The sequence below is a fragment of the Ambystoma mexicanum genome, chromosome 4q (genome assembly GCF_040938575.1).
Source record: "Ambystoma mexicanum isolate Mex_15411 chromosome 4q, UKY_AmexF1_1, whole genome shotgun sequence".
NCBI classification, from domain to species: domain Eukaryota; kingdom Metazoa; phylum Chordata; class Amphibia; order Caudata; family Ambystomatidae; genus Ambystoma; species Ambystoma mexicanum.
The window spans coordinates 1,297,760,688-1,297,778,196 of NC_090928.1; the positions used below are offsets into that span (position 1 = coordinate 1,297,760,688).

Genomic DNA, 17,509 nt, shown 5'->3' on the forward strand with positions numbered 1-17,509 from the left:
TGTAGGGTACTTCAAAAACACCCTCTTGCATGGCAGGAAGAGCTGCAAGACACGCAACTATGTAGTCGATGCCGGAATTGAGACACTGCTCAGCTGCCCAACTGCCAAAAGACTAGAGCTGATACTATTCACATTCGCAATACACTCCAGAGAAGTTGACCACCTGCTGGCCAAACACAGGACACTATTCCAAGGCATCGGTTGCCTAAAAGGGAGGACAGTGAAACTTCATATCGAATCCATGGTTGAACCAAGGGCCATCCGCCACCGAAGGGTCCCATTCCACATGTCAGTAGCAGTCGATGCAGAACTTCGAAGACTTTCTAATAATTGGAAGAACCACAGGCCCCACACACTGGGTGTCTCCCATGGTCGTGACAGCGAAGTCCAAACAGCCACAAGCTGTACGGCTATGAATCGACATGTGCCTGCCCAATTTGCAACATGGCGAAAAAGGCACATTACCCCGACGGTGGATGAGCTAATTGTGGATCTAACAGGTGCCACCGTTTTTAGCAAATTAGACTTAAGATCAGGGTACCTTCAGATCCATTTGGCGAAGGAATCAAGGTACATCACAACCTTCTCTTCCTTGGGCTAAGGAGATACCGCCGGCTCAACTTCGGAATTTCCTCTGCACCTGAGGTATTCCAACATGAAATTAGAAAAGTAGTACAGGACCCCCAGGAGTCACTAATGTCAGTGACAACATTCTGGTCTATGACAAAACGGAGGAAGAACATAACAGACGGCTAACTGCGACGCTCAAGCAACTGGAAGAATCGGGGCTGACCCTCCATGAGGAAAAATGCAAATTCAGAAAATCCACACTAAGTTTCTTTGGATACGTATTCAATGAAAGAGGGGTGTCCTCAGATCCTGGCAAGGTGGCTGACATCAAATACGCCCAGGCCCCCTACCAACGCAACAGTGGTCCGCAGATTCCTAGGTATGGCAGCATACTGTGGGTGATTTATCCATGACCTAGCAACCATTGCCACTCCACTGTGAGACCTCACTAAGACAAAGTGGATGTGGGAGTGGGGCGAGGCCCAAGAGACGGCGTTCCCAAAATCAAAGACTCTCTATCCAGCAACACCTCCATGGCTTTCTTTGACACATCGCGGAAAACAGACAACTGGTCGAAGCTAGTCCCGTTGGCCTTGGAGCGGTTCTCACACAGACTGACCAGGAAGGAACCGTAGTTCCCATCGCCTTTGCCAGCAGAGCCCCGACTCCCACAGAGAGAAATTACACCCACATAGTGAAGGAGGCCCTCGCCATCATATGGGTGAAGACAAGTACCTTTTTACGCACACTCCATTATAAAGACAACCCACTAGGGAAATAGGCCAGGAGATAGCGTTTCAAGGATAATAAGGTTTAATTGTACAGAATACAAATATCAGCAAATTACTCTGCTAATCGAGAGTGCTCTAACTCTTACATTCACAAACAAGGGCTTAAAAACCCAAAACGCGTCACATCATATAGTATAACTGGGTGCCACCGATTGGAGGCACCCTACACATGAGCCTGTCCATAGGGGATGCCAGGTAGTAATTGGTTGGTTCTTCCCGTCGATCTGGATCCACATAGGTCAGCTGGGCTCATCCTCACGGTGAAGGTCGGGGCACACATTAATACATTGTTCCTATCTAAACTAAACCTGCTAAGCCTGAATATTAACTCATTGTGACAGGCCCCTGGGCGGCACAGGAAATGGTGCCAGGGGGAAGGGAGGATAAAATACAGGCATGCTGACCCACACATTCAGGACGTCATTAATACCGCAGTCCCCACACTCAAGGTCTCCACCGTGGGTTTTGATCTTTAATTTATCCCTCCCCGTACCTTGTGTTGCAAAGGGTATCTTTTTATGTTAGAAAGAAATACAGCCGCGCATGCTTAGATGTTATGTTATGTTAACCGAACTTGGAGCGCGCACGTACACCCTAAGGCATCTTGCCGCTAGATAGCAGGAAAGGACGTTCTGACAGAGGCAAGAACTTATTTAAACAGAGTTGTTTTCAGTAGATGTCGGAACAGGAAGTGATCAGTAGTGCTGCGGAGAACAAAAGAAAGGTCCTTCCAGGCTTTCGCGACAGCCACAGAGAAGGCCCGTCCTCCAGTACGAGCACACCGATAACGGGTTATGGCTACCAGAAGAGCTGATTGTGAGCGCAAGGCTCGAGTAGGTACATAGCACGAGAACTTAGTTTGCAAATATTCCGCACCACCACCACTCCCGTAGAAAGCCCGATGTACCATACACATAGACTTGAAAGAGATCCTGTATGCCACCGGAAGCCAGTGCAATTTCCTAAGTAGAGGAGACATATGTGTTCCAAAGGGAGAATGTAGGATTGATCTGGCTGTCGCGTTCTGCAATAGCTGAAGTCGCTTGATCAAATAGCGGGGCTGGGCCAGATAGAGGGAATTGCAGTAGTCCAGCACGCTTAAAACTAAAGCGGCAACCACTGGTGCCTGGCAGGCTGCCGGGATAAAAGGAAGAACCTTACGGAGAATGCAGAGCTTGAAATGGACGGATTTACATACGGCTGTCACTTGCTCATCCATAGAAAGGGATGCGGAAAATCTAACCCCCAGGTTTCTGACCAATGTAACAGGGGTGGGGAGAGCGCCAAGTGACGAGGGCTAGAACTCAGTGGTCCAGAACAGGTGGAGAGATGTAGTACCCACAACCAAGCCCTCAGTCTTACTGCTGTTCAGCTTTAACCGGTTACTTCCCATCCAAACTCCCAGGTCCTCAAGGCATCTTTTGAAACGACTAGCTGTTTCAGTCTGAGTGAGGTCAAGGCGGACAAGAATTTGGGTTTCATCCGCGTAAGAATAATAATGGAACCTGTACGATTGAATAAGACGCAGAAGGGGTCTGATGTAGATGTTGAACAGTATAGGGGAGAGTGCAGATCTTCGGTGGACACTTGATGGGGGTTGGGACCTGGGGGTTCCGTGCTTATCATGGAATGCCAAGGTCTGGGCGTTGGGTCAGTGGTGTGGGGCTGGCTCCGGCCTGGCTGGGTGGGGGTTAGAGGCCTAATGGAAGTTTAGTGGAGATGAATGGATGCAGTGCAGGGCCTGGTGTTGTCTCACGCTCATTGTGCATTGCTTTAGAAGATACTAAATATTCGCAACACTGAAGGAACGAGGCGGAAATGGACTACTGTGGGAACAGGGCTTGTGCAGAGTGAGAAATTAGGCCTTGTGAACCAGGAACGTGATCTGCGCGAGCCTGCGACTTATCCCTTCTGGGCCTAATACAAAATGGAGTCAAGGGCTGTGGATTTTCTAGTGCTGCGCATCTACTTCTGAGCACTACGGAGCCTCTACATGTTGCCCAATAGTGCAAATTGCTCCCCCCTTGTACGTTACATCACCTCATCTGGTGTTTGCCTTATTTGGAAGCGTCTAGAGGGGGTGGAATAGGCTCATTTCCATTCCAACATTGGGCTGCAGACATTTTCATGTATCCATCCAAGGCCACCCAGTAAAAGTACTGACAGACCAGGATTGAACGCTGGATGCTCCAACTGCAGCAGTTCGACCTCGAAGTACAGTATCGAGCAGGGGCCGACAACCCAGCAGACATTCTGTCGAGACACCCCAGACCTGCCACTGCAACGGAATGCGAAGCAGCCAAACAAACAGAGGGGCATGTATGTCACATCATCGCGTGTGCCAAACCAAAAGCAAAGAGGCTGGAAGAAATAGCGGCTGAGACAAAGACCCCTGCCTCCAAATTACCAAGGAAGTCATACTAACTGGCAAATGGAAAACCTTCCTCACAGCTGTGGCCCACCGGCCACCCGAAGCACAGGAAATTATGCAGGCTCTATTTGGGATCCGACATGAGCTGGCAGTCCCCCTGGAAGGCTGATCCTCAAGGGACACCACATTGTAATACTCGCCAACCTACAAGAGAGAGCAATCCAGCTCACTCACGAAGGGCGCCAGGGGATCGTGAAGACACAGGCTTTCCTCAAGTCACGAGTGTGGATGCTGCAAATACAGCAGAAAGTGATAACCCTCGTAGATACCTGCGTCTCATGTCTGGCCACACGCAGACCCGGACCGCCAGAGCCCATGGCCTTCCCACCCAGAAGCTAGCGCTGATGGGACACAGTGAGTGTAGACTTCTGCACGATTGCCAATGAAGCTAACCTCCTGGTGACCGTGGATGAGTATACACGATACCCAGAGGTCGAACCTGTCAACTCCACCGATGCAGCCTCCGTCGTAACAGCGTTAGAGAAAATGTTTGCTGTCCACAGCATACCCTCATCGCTCAAAAGCAACAACGGTCCCCCGTTTAAAAGCAAAGAATGTCAATGATTCATCGACAAAACGGGAGTCTGGCACCACCACATCACACTGTACTGGTCCCAAGCCAATGGAGACGCTGAGAAATGTATGGCATCCATCGATAAGTGTGTATGAATCGCCAAAGACAAAGGGCTACCATAGCTACCAGAACTGTACCAATTCCTCAGATCATACTGGCAAACCACCCCACTCGGCCACGAAAGTCAGCCCCTCAGCCCTGATGTTCGGGGTGCCCATCCAAGCAGGACTCCCCGTCCACCACTCCTGGCACGCCCCGCAACCAGACCTAGAACAGATAGAACAGAGAAGACAAAAGCACAATGCCAGGGAAGATCGCTCGAGAAGGGCAACACCTAATCACCTACAAGTAGGAGACACCGCACTAGTGAGAAATAGGACACCGCACGGAAAGATGGCCCTCCCCCTATGAATCTCTACCCTGGACTATCACCCATCGAGACCATGGGCTGGTAACAGCCACACAGGGAGCAGAGACAGTCACCAGGAATGTGTCCCACTTTAGGCGAATACCAAACCTCACGTGAAAAGAAACTCAAGAGGAACGAGCCCCCAGGGGAGCCCACCCTACATCGGCCGAGCAAACACCACCCGCAGAAGAACAAAGAGAACCACCAGAGTCTCCATCACAAGAGACTGCTGAACTAAAGGACAGGGGAAAGAGCCAAGCAAGGCCGACTACCCCCAGGAGAGAAGATGGGGGACAATACTAGCTCTGCAGGTGACTGGTACCCTCCACTCGACTCCAGGGGTACATCCTGAATGGCATCTACCGACGGGCGTGAGTGAGGGTGCATACCACGCTCGCCCCGATGATGACTGCAACCACAGACTATAGAAATGCAAGCAAATTGTTTTGTTTGTTTGTCCAAGTTGAGGAAGGATGTGATGATCACATGATGTGATCAAGGACGTGGTCAGGAGAAACCATGTGACGTACATGAATAAAAGGGAGCCGGAAAGCCTGCCAAGGCACTCTGCCCTCCGACACCAATACAGTGTGTGTGTCTCATAATTGCCCACCAATGACACATGCATCCAGGCCGGCTGTGCCCAATCCTCCAGAGAGTGTCACAGGCAGGTGGTCTTCTGGAGCGCCCCTTTTGGACTTCCTGGTCCCTGTCACAACGGGGCTTGCACTCCTTGGTACTCCCAACATGGCCGTCTAACGTGGTACGCCTTCCACCAGCTTCCACGTCGGACATAGCACATTCTACAAATAGACCATGACCCCGCAGCGCCGCGCGTCTCAACGCTATCGCTGGTAGTGGCTAGACGTGTGCTTCGTAGTTCGCTGAACTATTCTCCTGTTCCTGGTTCTCGGACCCTCTAAATTCCCATCTCCCTTCCTCCCTCTTCTCTCTACCTTGCTTCCCGGATTTCGTGTACCGTTTCCGAGTAAACCTTGCTCGTTTCCTGGACTTCCCGGAGCCTCCGAGTATCCCGGGACGCTGAACGCACGCTGGAGCCAGAAGAGGCTCGCGCGGGCTTGTACTAAACCTGATCCATGGGCAAGAAGACTCCTTCCAAGAAATCCTGCAAGGATCGATCTCAGGTGAGAGAGGGGGAATCCGTGACAGTTTGAGCAACGCTGTGACTTGCTGACACTTCTGCCATTCACAGCTGCCTGCACTGGAGTTAATTTCCCTGGTCGGCCGTCACTATCAGCTTTCTTCTCTTCAATCACTGCTGCACCGTCAAGTCCGACCACTGCTGCTATGTTTCATTAGCAGCAGGGGTCATTGAAGGGAAGATAAGAAAGCTTATAGTGGCGGCTGGGGGGAGATTAACTACTCCAGTTCATTTATGAGGCTTCGCCCTCGCGCGATGCAGCACACTGATTGCAGTGCTTCAGGGTTCACCTCTAGTACATGAATGAGGCCTCGCCCTCATGGGACGCAGCTGGAGGAAGCAGCACACTGATTGCAGTGCATCAGTGTTCACCACTAGTACATGAATGAGGCCTCGCCCTCACTGGGACGCAGCAGGAGGAAGCAGCACACTGATCGCAGTGCATCAGTGTTCAACTCTAGAACATGAATGAGGCCTCGCCCTCACGGGACGCAGCAGGAGGAAGCAGCACACTGATCGCACTGCATCAGTGTTCACCTCTAGTACATGAATGAGGCCACGCCCTCACGGGATGCAGCAGGAGGAAGCAGCACACTGATATCGCAGTGCATCAGTGTTCACCTCTAGTACATGAATGAGGCCTCGCCCTCACGGGATGCAGCAGGAGGAAGCAGCACACTGATCGCAGTGCATCAGTGTTCACCTCTAGTACATGAATGAGGCCTCGCCCTCACGGGACGCAGCAGGAGGAAGCAGCACACTGATCGCAGTGCATCAGTGTTCACCTCTAGTACATGAATGAGGCCTCGCCCTCACGGGACGCAGCAGGAGGAAGCAGCACACTGATTGCAATGCATCAGTGTTCACCTCTAGTACATGAATGAGGCCTCACCCTCACAGGACGCAGCAGGAGGAAACAGCACACTGATTACAATGCATCAGTGTTCACCTCTAGTACATGAATGAGGCCTCGCCCTCACGGGGCGCAGCAGGAGGAAACAGCAGCACACTGATCGCAGTGCATCAGTGTTCACCTCTAGTACATGAATGAGGCCTTGCCCTCACGGGACGCAGCAGGAGGAAGCAGCAGCACACTGATCATGAACGAGGCCTCGCCCTCATGGGACGCAGCAGCAGGAAGCAGCACACTGATCATGAATGAGGCCTCACCCTCACGGGACGCAGCAGGAGGAAGCAGCACACTGATCGCAGTGCATCAGTGTTCACCTCTAGTACATGAATGAGGCCTCGCCCTCACGGGGCGCAGCAGGAGGAAACAGCAGCACACTGATCGCAGTGCATCAGTGTTCACCTCTAGTACATGAATGAGGCCTCGCCCTCACGGGACGCAGCAGGAGGAAGCAGCACACTGATCGCACTGCAATAGTGTTCACCTCTAGTACATGAATGAGGCCACGTCCTCATGGGACGCAGCAGGAGGAAGCAGCACACTGATCGCAGTGCATCAGTGTTCACCTCTAGTACATGAATGAGGCCTCGCCCTCACGGGACGCAGCAGGAGGAAGCAGCAGCACACTGATCATGAATGAGTCCTCGCCCTCATGGGACGCAACAGCAGGAAGCAGCACACTGATCATGCATGAGGCCTCGCCCTCACGGGACGCAGCAGGAGGAAGCAGCAGCACACTGATCATGAATGAGGCCTCGCCCTCATGGGACGCAGCAGCAGGAAGCAGCACACTGATCATGAATGAGGCCTCGCCCTCATGGGACGCAGCAGGAAGAAGCAGCACACTGATCGCAGTGCATCAGTGTTCACCTCTTTATTCACACACTTTTTTTTAAGTAATGGTCCATTTAAGAACCTTTGTTGTGGACATGGGCTTGAAAAGGCGCATTTGATACTGAAAGTACATACAGAAAAACTAGTTGCCATAAAATATGTTAACAAAAAAGAGTTGTGCACTATTTCAATAGTATTTATATGTCCGCATTTGGTGTGATAAATGCATTTTTTTGGGGGGAAGAATGTCACTTTTCACTGGCATCATATAAAGCATACCTTTGTTAAAGAATGCAAAAGGTTACCATTTCACACTATCTTTTGTTATGATTAAGTCTGGAAAGACAGCCTCCAAGCCATTTTTTATAATTTTGTGGAATTGCATTCTGGTATTTGTAGGCTTCAAGATGGGGGTGAAAATAACGCAACATGTGTACTCTTTTTTCTTAACATATTTCTATAAGGATTCCTATATTGCTGGAGTACTTCAATTATGATGTGTGTACGTTTCAATTCTGTTTTTATAAAACTGAGTATTGCTGAAAGCCAAACTTCGTGGTGAGGAGGGGAAAGGATCAGAGGGCAAGTTTGTTGGGATGATTTCCCGGTTCCATTGACGAGGGAAGAGAGGTGGTTGCTGGACTGAAGATGTTCTACCTGCCCAGGTGATGATGTTCAGGGTACAAGTTGAGATTACATGTGGGTTGACAGTGTCCGCCCACTTTTTTGACAGTGCCAACTCCATCCTAGGGAGGACAGAGGAGATGGAGAGCAAGAGGGAGTCTAGTACCAACCTGGGGGTGGCAAGGATGAGAATGCATACATGCCAACATTCTGTGACCAAAAATAGGTAGGAATCTTAAAGTTTCAAAAATATTGAAAGAAATCGGTATTTGTTGCCACTAATATCGGTAGGCGGTAGGACTGCATAAAAAGCGGTATCCTACCACCTAAATCGGTAGGATTGTCAAGTATGTAGCAGGTGCCGGAGAGAGGGGTGCTGCGTTGTGCAGCAACGCTGAAGAAATAGCATATTGCACTTGCAGGTGTGTGGAAGTCGCGAGACTCGCGCAGGGCGGGCTGAAACATGCGGTTCCCCCCTGGCTCCTGGCGCAAGCTCACACCTGCCAGAACTCATTAGGAGGAGCGGCTCGCCATTGCTTCAGCGGCTCGCCCCAGCTTGTAGATGACTGGGACCGGGGAGCTGAGGTACGGTGAACTATGTGGATGTTGATATCCAGAAGTGTTGGAGCGGATCTCACGGGCGCCTCTGACAGTCTGGGGAGGTTTCACTGGTCTGCTAACTGCTGCCAGTAAGAACACACCATTATAAAAGCAGCCGCTTGGACACATCCCCACTGAATAACGTTCCTCGGATTCTGTGTACTTGCGCACCCTGCAACCATGGCTGAACAGGCTACTAAATCCAGGCCAAAAAGAAATTAAAACGTTTTTTTTTTTTTAAATCGGTATTTGTTGCCACTAAATCGATAGGCAGTAGGACTGCTTAAAAAGCGGTATCCTACCGCCTAAATTGGTAGGGTTGGCAAGGGTGAGAATGGGTAGACAGAAGGATCTCAGAACCAGTCTAGGGGGTATAGAGCAGATGGAGAGGGGGTCTAGAACCAGCCTAGGGGGTATAGATCAGATGGAGAGGGAGTCTAGAACCAGCCTGGGGGGTATAGAGCAGATGGAGAGGGAGTCTAGAACCAGCCTGGGGGGTATAGAGCAGATGGAGAGGGAGTCTAGAACCAGTCTGGGGGGTATAGAGCAGATGGAGAGTGAAATGGAGTCTAGAACCAGCCCAGGATGGCAGGGATGGGGAGTGAGAGGGATCTCAGAAAGGGCTGAGTAATTACACCAACAGGCCCAGTTAAGGGTCCAATAAATAAATAATGACCGTGAGCATTGATCTGTAATACTTTAAGGCATGTATCAAGCAGTCTGTAACACCATATGTACTTAGTTATGTAGGCCAGACCAGTTTTACATTACCTCCACGTCCACTCTTCCTTTACTTCATGAGGCCCCTGCCTCCGACACAGGACCTTCTTCTATTTCTTTAAATCCCTATAACTCCTCCCCCACATCCACGTCACTCAGTTTAATTTTTCCTGCCTCCGGCAGGTTGGACTTTTTCTTCCCAGTGCGGGGCACCGGGGAGCACCGATTGCTGGCCCCCGGGGGGGCTGTGTGGCGGTGCCCTCTGCTCCCTCAGGTGCGGCACTGCTCCCGGGCCCCCTGCGGGGCTTGGGGTCACAGTTGAGCTGGATTGCCTCACTCGGTTCTTTGCTGGGCTCCGGACCGCAGTGTGAGCATTGTGTCCCGGGACCTGCATGGCCCGGGGGGAGGTAAGGAGAGGGGAGGACTGGGCTTGATGTTTTTCCCCTCTCCTCCTCTTTTGGCCATCTTGATTCAACTTGGCAGTATGGGCTAGCCTTCCCTTTTTTTGTGAGGCCTCTCTGCTTCTTGTCGTGGGGTGGCAGTGGCAGAGAGTCTTCGGGAGTACGGGGGCTCTGTTCTGTCGCAGGCATGTCACATACCACCCGCTCCTCAGAGACACACGGCCCAGGATGCACCGGATGTTAGCTGCATTATCTGGGGGAAGGTAAGGAGAGGGGAGGACTGTGCTTGATGTTTTCACCTCTTTTGCTGGTATGGCCATCTTGACTCCTTTGACAGGCCGTTTTCCTCGTGCTTTGTGTACACATCTTTATTGGAAATAATGGCAAGCACTTGGCAGTATGGGCTAGCCTTCCCTTTTTGTTGTGAGGCCTCTCTGCTTCTTGTCGTGGGGTGACTGTGACAGAGAGTATTTGAAAGTGTGGGGGCTCTGTTCTGTCACAGGCATGTCACATACCACCCACTCCTCAGACACACGCAGCCCAGGATGCACCGGATGTTAGCTGCATTATCTGAGGGAAGGTAAGGAGAGGGGAGGACTGTGCTTGATGTTTTCCCCTCTCTTGCTGGTATGGCCATCTTGACTCCTTCGAAAGGCCGTTACCTCGTGCTCTGTGTACACATCTTTATTGGAAATGATGACAAGCACTTGGCAGTATGGGCTAGCCTTCCCTTTTTGTTGTGAGGCCTCTCTGCTTCTTGTCGTGGGGTGACTGTGACAGAGAGTATTTGAAAGTGTGGGGGCTCTGTTCTGTCACAGGCATGTCACATACCACCCGCTCCTCAGACACACGCAGCCCAGGATGCACCGGATGTTGGCTGCATTCTTTGCGTGCAGCCTGTGAATACGGCGCAGATTTGGACGCGTCTGAAAGTGGCCAGAAGGGTACCAGCCTGGCATAGTCTACACTTCGGGCTTGAGTCTCTACGGTGCTGACTCGGTCCTTCATCCTTCCTAGACCGACGCATTGGAAAGATTTATATCTTGGGGCTACCAGCTACTGGATACAGGGCGCAAGCCACCCCTCAGTCATGTGGCGAGTTAGTGGTGTGTTTGGGTCTGTGCTAGCTATGGACGCAGACTCCTTGTCCTGTCCTCTTCCTCTAAACTGCACGAGGGAAAGTCGAAGGAGTTGATTTGCTTTTCCCTTGTCCAGCATGGGATTATGGAAAATGCATCATGGAAGTAACAACCATTCAGGGGTTTCCCAGTGTCTCTTCTTTTAGGGCCTAGGTCCTCCGGTGCCGACGTGTTGCTTTTACGCCTCCTCTCAGACTTGTGGGAAGTGATTGGGCACATGGTGGCACATGTCTGTGCTTAGAAAGGTTCTCAGAGCCCCTGGTGCCAGTGGAGGGGGATGTCACTTCAGTGGGTTTTTCAGTATAGGCATAACCCAGGTAGGGGGTTGCCTTTGATGTCTGCTATCCAGGATGGATTGCTTTGCCCCGCTTTGTGACAGTACTGTGCCCTTTTGACGCCAGCCTGGTGGCTCCTCTGTCAGCTGAGGGGGCCATAGTCTGCTGGACTTCTGGGCTGTCCTGTATCTTCCTTTTGATAGGTCGGATCTTTTTGTGGGCTGTCAAGCATGCTGTTATATTGTGGCACAGGCCTGTTTCAACTTCCTGTGATTTCCCTTTGGTGCAAGTGCAGTGACTGGAGGTTTTCCCTGCCTCCTCGTCTCTATCTTATCGGAGATGTATGGGACTGGTGGGGTTCGGCTTCCTGGGTAATGGGCTCCTTCCGGAGGGGGTATCAGTTGCCGTTCCTGTCTCCTCCTGTCCAGGTTTGCAAGGTTAGGACTTTGGTACCCAGCTCACGGTCCAAGTAGTTGCCCATGGGATCCGTTCTCTCCAAACGGTTGTTGTGCGTTACCGTCTTGCCCGTTCCTCTCCCTGTTCAGGGTCAAGTTTTCTACTTGCGGGTGTTCCTGGTCCCTATGCCTTCTAGGATTTGTCACCTGCTTATGGGTCTCAAGACCCTGCACTGCTTGTCCGGACGTCTGGGGAGAGCGTACTCTGTATGTTGTTCAGGGGGGCGGGCGCTTGCTGGCTGTTCTGGGCTGGGTTCTCAGAAGGCAGTATGTCTCGGCTCGCCTGTTACTGAAGTTACGGGGCACGTGGCGTCTTGCGTGTTTTCCGGTTCCTTGAGCCCGTCTTCGGTTACGTCCCCTGGTGTCTTATACTCTCTCCCACTGGCTCCCAAAGTCTCAGCTTTCGTAGTTTTGTTCTCAGTGTCCCCAGCGCTGCAAGTCTCCCTGCTATGGTGGCGGGGGGGTTTCAGGTCTACAGGCTCAGGTGTGCATGGTCCTTCCTTCTGTGACCTCTCTTACTACCAACACCAGCAGAAAGGGTCTACATTAGGGGTCCCCTCAACTCAAGGGTTGTGAGATCTGGGGAGAGCCGGCGATCATCCAATTGGCAAGAGTTGTGCCATTGTCCAAGCTCTGGTGTACTTCGAGGAGTTGCTGGACGGTCAGCAGTTTTTGGTCCGATCGGACAATACGACGGCCTTGGCATATGTCAACTGCAAAAGGGGTTCCGGATGCTCCTTGAATGCTCTGGCAGCGCTGATAGGCACTTGGGAGGAATCTCATCTGGTGTCTCTGGTGGCCTCACGTATCAGAAGGGTGGACAATGTTCAAGCGGATCGTCTCAGATGCCGGTTTTCACTCCTCTGCGGAACTGGTCCTGTTGGCCCAGGTCTTTGCGGTGACCTGTGTCAGATTAAGGTCCCTGGTTCTAGACCTGTTTGCATCCTCGGCCTCAGCAGAAGTTCCCCTCTTATGCTCTCGGTTTCAGGCCGAGGGGGTTGGGGGATGGACGCCCTCTCTGTACAGTGGCCTTGGGGTTTTCCTTTATGCCTTTCCGCCTATTCCCCTTCTGCCCCGGGTGGTCTGGCGCATCTGAGTGTCCAGGGTGACTGTGTTGTTGTTAGCTCCGTTCTGGTCCCGCCAGAGTTGGCTCCCCTCTCTGTTGGAGCTTCGGTTCTTGGAACCTTGGCTCGTTCTGAGGTGGCTGTGTCCCCTTCAAGGGGATCTGCGGTTGGAAGTCCACCGGATGCAATGGGCAGTGTGGCTATTGCTCAGTCTAGGTTGATATCTCAGGGGTTCTCAGATCCTGTAGTTGAGTCCATAATGTATGCTCTTAGACCCTCCACTCTGAAGGTGTTTGGCAGACATTGGGGCCATTTCCGAGACTGGTATGGGCGGTCTGGCATCCCTCCCCTGCGTTCTGGCCTCTCTGCTATCCTTCAATTCCTCCAGGAGGGGTTTTGACAGGGGCCTGGCAGTTTTTCCAGGCTTCGCTCTCAGTGCGCCTCCATGAAATTCCTTTTGGGGGACTCTGATGGTCACTTGGATGGGGAGGTGCTGGTGGGGAAGTTGATCCAGGGTTTTTCCTCTTCCCATCCTTGTGCTGATAAAGGGCTTCCCCCTTGGGATCTCCCTCTTGTATTACGGTTCCTTCACGGGCCTCCTTTTGAGCCCATTTCCGAGATTGATATCAAACATCTTACACTGAAATCTGCTTTTCTTATTGCCCTCACTTCTGCCCGTAGGCTTGGGGAGATTGGGGCTCTCTTATGTCACGCTCCTTTCCTGAGGGTGCTGCCAGACTCGGTGGTGCCGGGGTGTGGTCCGATGTTTCTCCCTTCAGTTGTCTCTCGGTTTTCACACCTCTCAGGGTCTGGTTCTCCCTGACTTCTTTCATGATCCAAGAACGCCTGAGGAGGTGGCTCGGCTTAACATTGATGTCCGACGGGACGCGTTGGAGTATTTGGCTTGGTTTGCTTTTTCCACCAATCTGATAGTCCTCTGATTGATATGATATGATATGATATGGCATTTGTAACGCGCCTATACACAAGTGTTTCAAGGCGCGACGAGGCAGGGAGGGGGGAACAGGGGGAGAGAGAAGGAGAGTGTGGAGTCAAAGATGACCCCGAGGTTTTTTGCCTTGCAGGTAGGAGCAGGAAGAGGCCCAAGAGAGGCTGGCCAGAGAGCTGCAGGGAAGGAGGGAGTGGGTGTGCCGATGAGTAGAATCTCAGTCTTACTAGCATTAAGGCGGATGTCGTTGGCAGCACACCATTCCTGGATAGCAGACAGACAGTCAGAGATGAGGGCAGTGGAGGAGGCCGAGGGTAGCCTGAAAATGAGCTGGGTATCGTCCGCATAGCACTGAAAGTTGGGGCAGAGGGCGGCGATGCGGTGGGCAAGAAGTGCCAGATACTGGTTGAAAAGCCAGGGAGAGAGATTAGATCCCTGGGGAACACCACAGGTGGAAAAAAAGATGTCAGAGAGGAAGGACCCAAGTTGGACCTGGGAGGGTCGATTGGAAAGGAAAGAGGTCAGCCATGCCAGAGCCTGACCAGTGATACCCAGGTTATCGCGGAGACGGTTGAGCAGGATGGCATGGTTGACCGTGTCAAAGGCAGAAGAGAGATCGAGCAGAATGAGAACACACGGAGTGTTGGAGTCGAGGTTCAAGAGCAGGTCATCACGGATGTTCAGGAGAGCAGTTTCCATGCTTCTGGCCGCTCCGAAGCCGGATTGGTGGTCATGAAGACTACCAACAGCTTCAGCATGGAGGTTAAGCTGGGAGATGGCCAGTTTCTCCAGGAGCTTGCCCAGGAAGGGAGTGATGGATATTGGGCGATAGTTAGCCGGGCAGGAGGGGTCGGAAGAGGGTCTCTTATGAAGAGGGTGCACAAGGGAGTGCTTGAGGGGGGATGGGAAGACTCCAGAGGCGAAGGAGAGGTTGCAAAAGTCAGCTTGTGGTCCGGCGGGGGCTGGAAATAACGCATCTGTGGTTTCCATTTTCCGGTGGTTCCGGGTTGTGATCTCCAGGGCCTATGTGGCTTCTGGCCTGCCTGTGCCTGCGCATGATCAGGGGCGGTCCGCCAGGGGTTTGGCGGCTTCCTGGGCAGATGCAAGGAGAGTTTCTCTGCTAAAGATTTGTAAGGCTGCCGCCTTGGCTGGTCTGGGCATTTTCATCAACCGCTATGGGTTGAGTTGCTCCCACTCGGGGTTGGTTCCTTCGTGGTTGGAGTTTTGTCTGTGGGGGAAGTGATTTATGTGTTATTGTGGGTGTGTTTTGCTGCACTGTTTTTGACTCTGTGTCTCATTGGGACCTTTTCCCCGTTGCTGCTTTGGTATACCTCATTAAGTAAGTACTGGAACGAGGAAGAGTGGACATAGAGGTAATGCACTGATTACTTACTGGTAATCTTCATTACTCCTAGTCCTACTCTTCCTCGTCACAGTACTGACGACCCTCCTCACCCTCCCTGCGGGGAAGGTCCCATGCTCTGGCTTGGTAATATGAAACTGAGTGACGTGGATGTGGGGGAGGAGTTATAGGGATTTAAAGAAATAGAAGAAGGTCCTGTGACGGAGGCAGGTGTCTTATGAAGTACTGTGACGAGGAAGAGTATGACTATGAGTAATGAAGATTACCGGTAAGTAATCCGAGCATGTTCGTCTTTAGGCCACGCCGATTAATACATGGGTTTGGGCCAGGCCAGGTGGTAACTTCACAACTGAAGAGCATCTCCAGGCTCTTCAGAACTAAGGGCTCTGCCTCTGAGGCTGCCTGGAGGTGGCATCCTGAGCGAGCCCTGCGGAGTCCAGGGCCTGCCTGCCTGACAGTAATCCAGCCAAAGCGCCTTGAAGCGCCTCGCCGCTGCCTGAAGCCCTGAATTCCTGTGCTCAGGGGATACACACGTGGTGAGCAGCGCCACATCCGTGGGGAATGGAGTGCAATAGTACAGGCACTGGCTATAGTGAGAGCCCTGCCTCATCATTATGTACATTTCTGCGAGGAAGGCAGGACAGACAAGACCCCCCATGACTCGATGCACCCTCACAGGTGCAGGGCAGCGCTACTGAAATCCTCAATAACAGCATAACCCCGTGCACTTTACCTGAACGCTGCGGGGGTGTCTCTCTGCTTCAGGGCGCTGATGGGGTACCTCTGCTTGCTTAGATACGCCGGGGTGTCCCCCTCCGGGATTCGTGCAGACCAGAGCCCCCTCTTAGCCCAGAGTTCCATCCCAGTAGATCTCGAATGGGCAGCAACGTTAGACCATCGTGAAAAGAACACACAAAACGCGACTGCAAGTCATGTGCAGAAAACGTGACACTAATCACCAGGGCACGCCCAGAGCATTAACCGCAGGACAAGTTACACACATCACCAGGTCACGCCCAGAGTATTAACCGCAGGACCTGTGCAGGACAAGTGGCACTAGTCACCAGGTCATGCTGAGCATTAACTGCAGGACATGTGACACGAATCACCAGGGTAAGCCCAGGGCATTAACTGCAGACCATGGGATGTCAATCACCAGGGCAAGCCCAGGACATTAACTGCAGACCATGGGATGCCAATCACCAGGTCACACTGAGCACTAACTGCAGACCATGGGATGCCAATCACCAGGTCACTCTGAGCATTAACTGCAGGACATGTGACACGAATCACCAGGGTAAGCCCAGGGCATTAACTGCAGACCATGGGATGTCAATCACCAGGGCAAGCCCAGGGCATTAACTGCAGACCATGGGATGCCAATCACCAGGTCACACTGAGCACTAACTGCAGACCATGGGATGCCAATCACCAGGTCACTCTGAGCATTAACTGCAGGACATGTGACACGAATCACCAGGGTAAGCCCAGGCCATTAACTGCAGACCATGGGATGTCAATCACCAGGGCAAGCCCAGGGCATTAACTGCAGACCATGGGATGCCAATCACCAGGTCACACTGAGCACTAACTGCAGACCATGGGATGCCAATCACCAGGTCACTCTGAGCATTAACTGCAGGACATGTGACACTAATCACCAGGTCACGCTGAGCATTAACTGCAGGACATGTGACACTAATCACCAGGGTAAGCCCAGGGCATTAACTGCAGACCATGGGATGCCAATCACCAGGTCACTCTGAGCATTAACTGCAGGACATGTGACACGAATCACCAGGGTAAGCCCAGGCCATTAACTGCAGACCATGGGATGTCAATCACCAGGGCAAGCCCAGGGCATTAACTGCAGACCATGGGATGCCAATCACCAGGTCACACTGAGCACTAACTGCAGACCATGGGATGCCAATCACCAGGTCACTCTGAGCATTAACTGCAGGACATGTGACACTAATCACCAGGTCACGCTGAGCATTAACTGCAGGACATGTGACACTAATCACCAGGGTAAGCCCAGGGCATTAACTGCAGACCATGGGATGCCAATCACCAGGTCACACTGAGCATTAACTGCAGGACATGTGACACTAATCACCAGGGTAAGCCCAGGGCATTAACGGCAGACCATGGGATGCCAATCACCAGGTCACGCTGAGCATTAACTGCAGGACATGTGACACTAATCACCAGGTTAAGCCCAGGGCATTAACTGAA

The 17,509-nt window shown here is 52.1% G+C and overlaps 1 protein-coding gene across 1 annotated transcript in view; it reads right to left on the reverse strand.

Moving 5' to 3' along the window:
* The window catches only part of LOC138468395 (zinc finger protein 84-like), a 96,061-nt gene extending 79,886 nt beyond the window's left edge, over positions 1–16,175 (reverse strand). Inside the window, exon 1 of the mRNA XM_069608939.1 lies at positions 16,005–16,175. The gene's annotated coding sequence lies outside the window, so the exon portion shown is untranslated. The remainder of the gene's footprint in view (positions 1–16,004) is intronic.
* Positions 16,176–17,509: the final 1,334 nt, after the last annotated feature.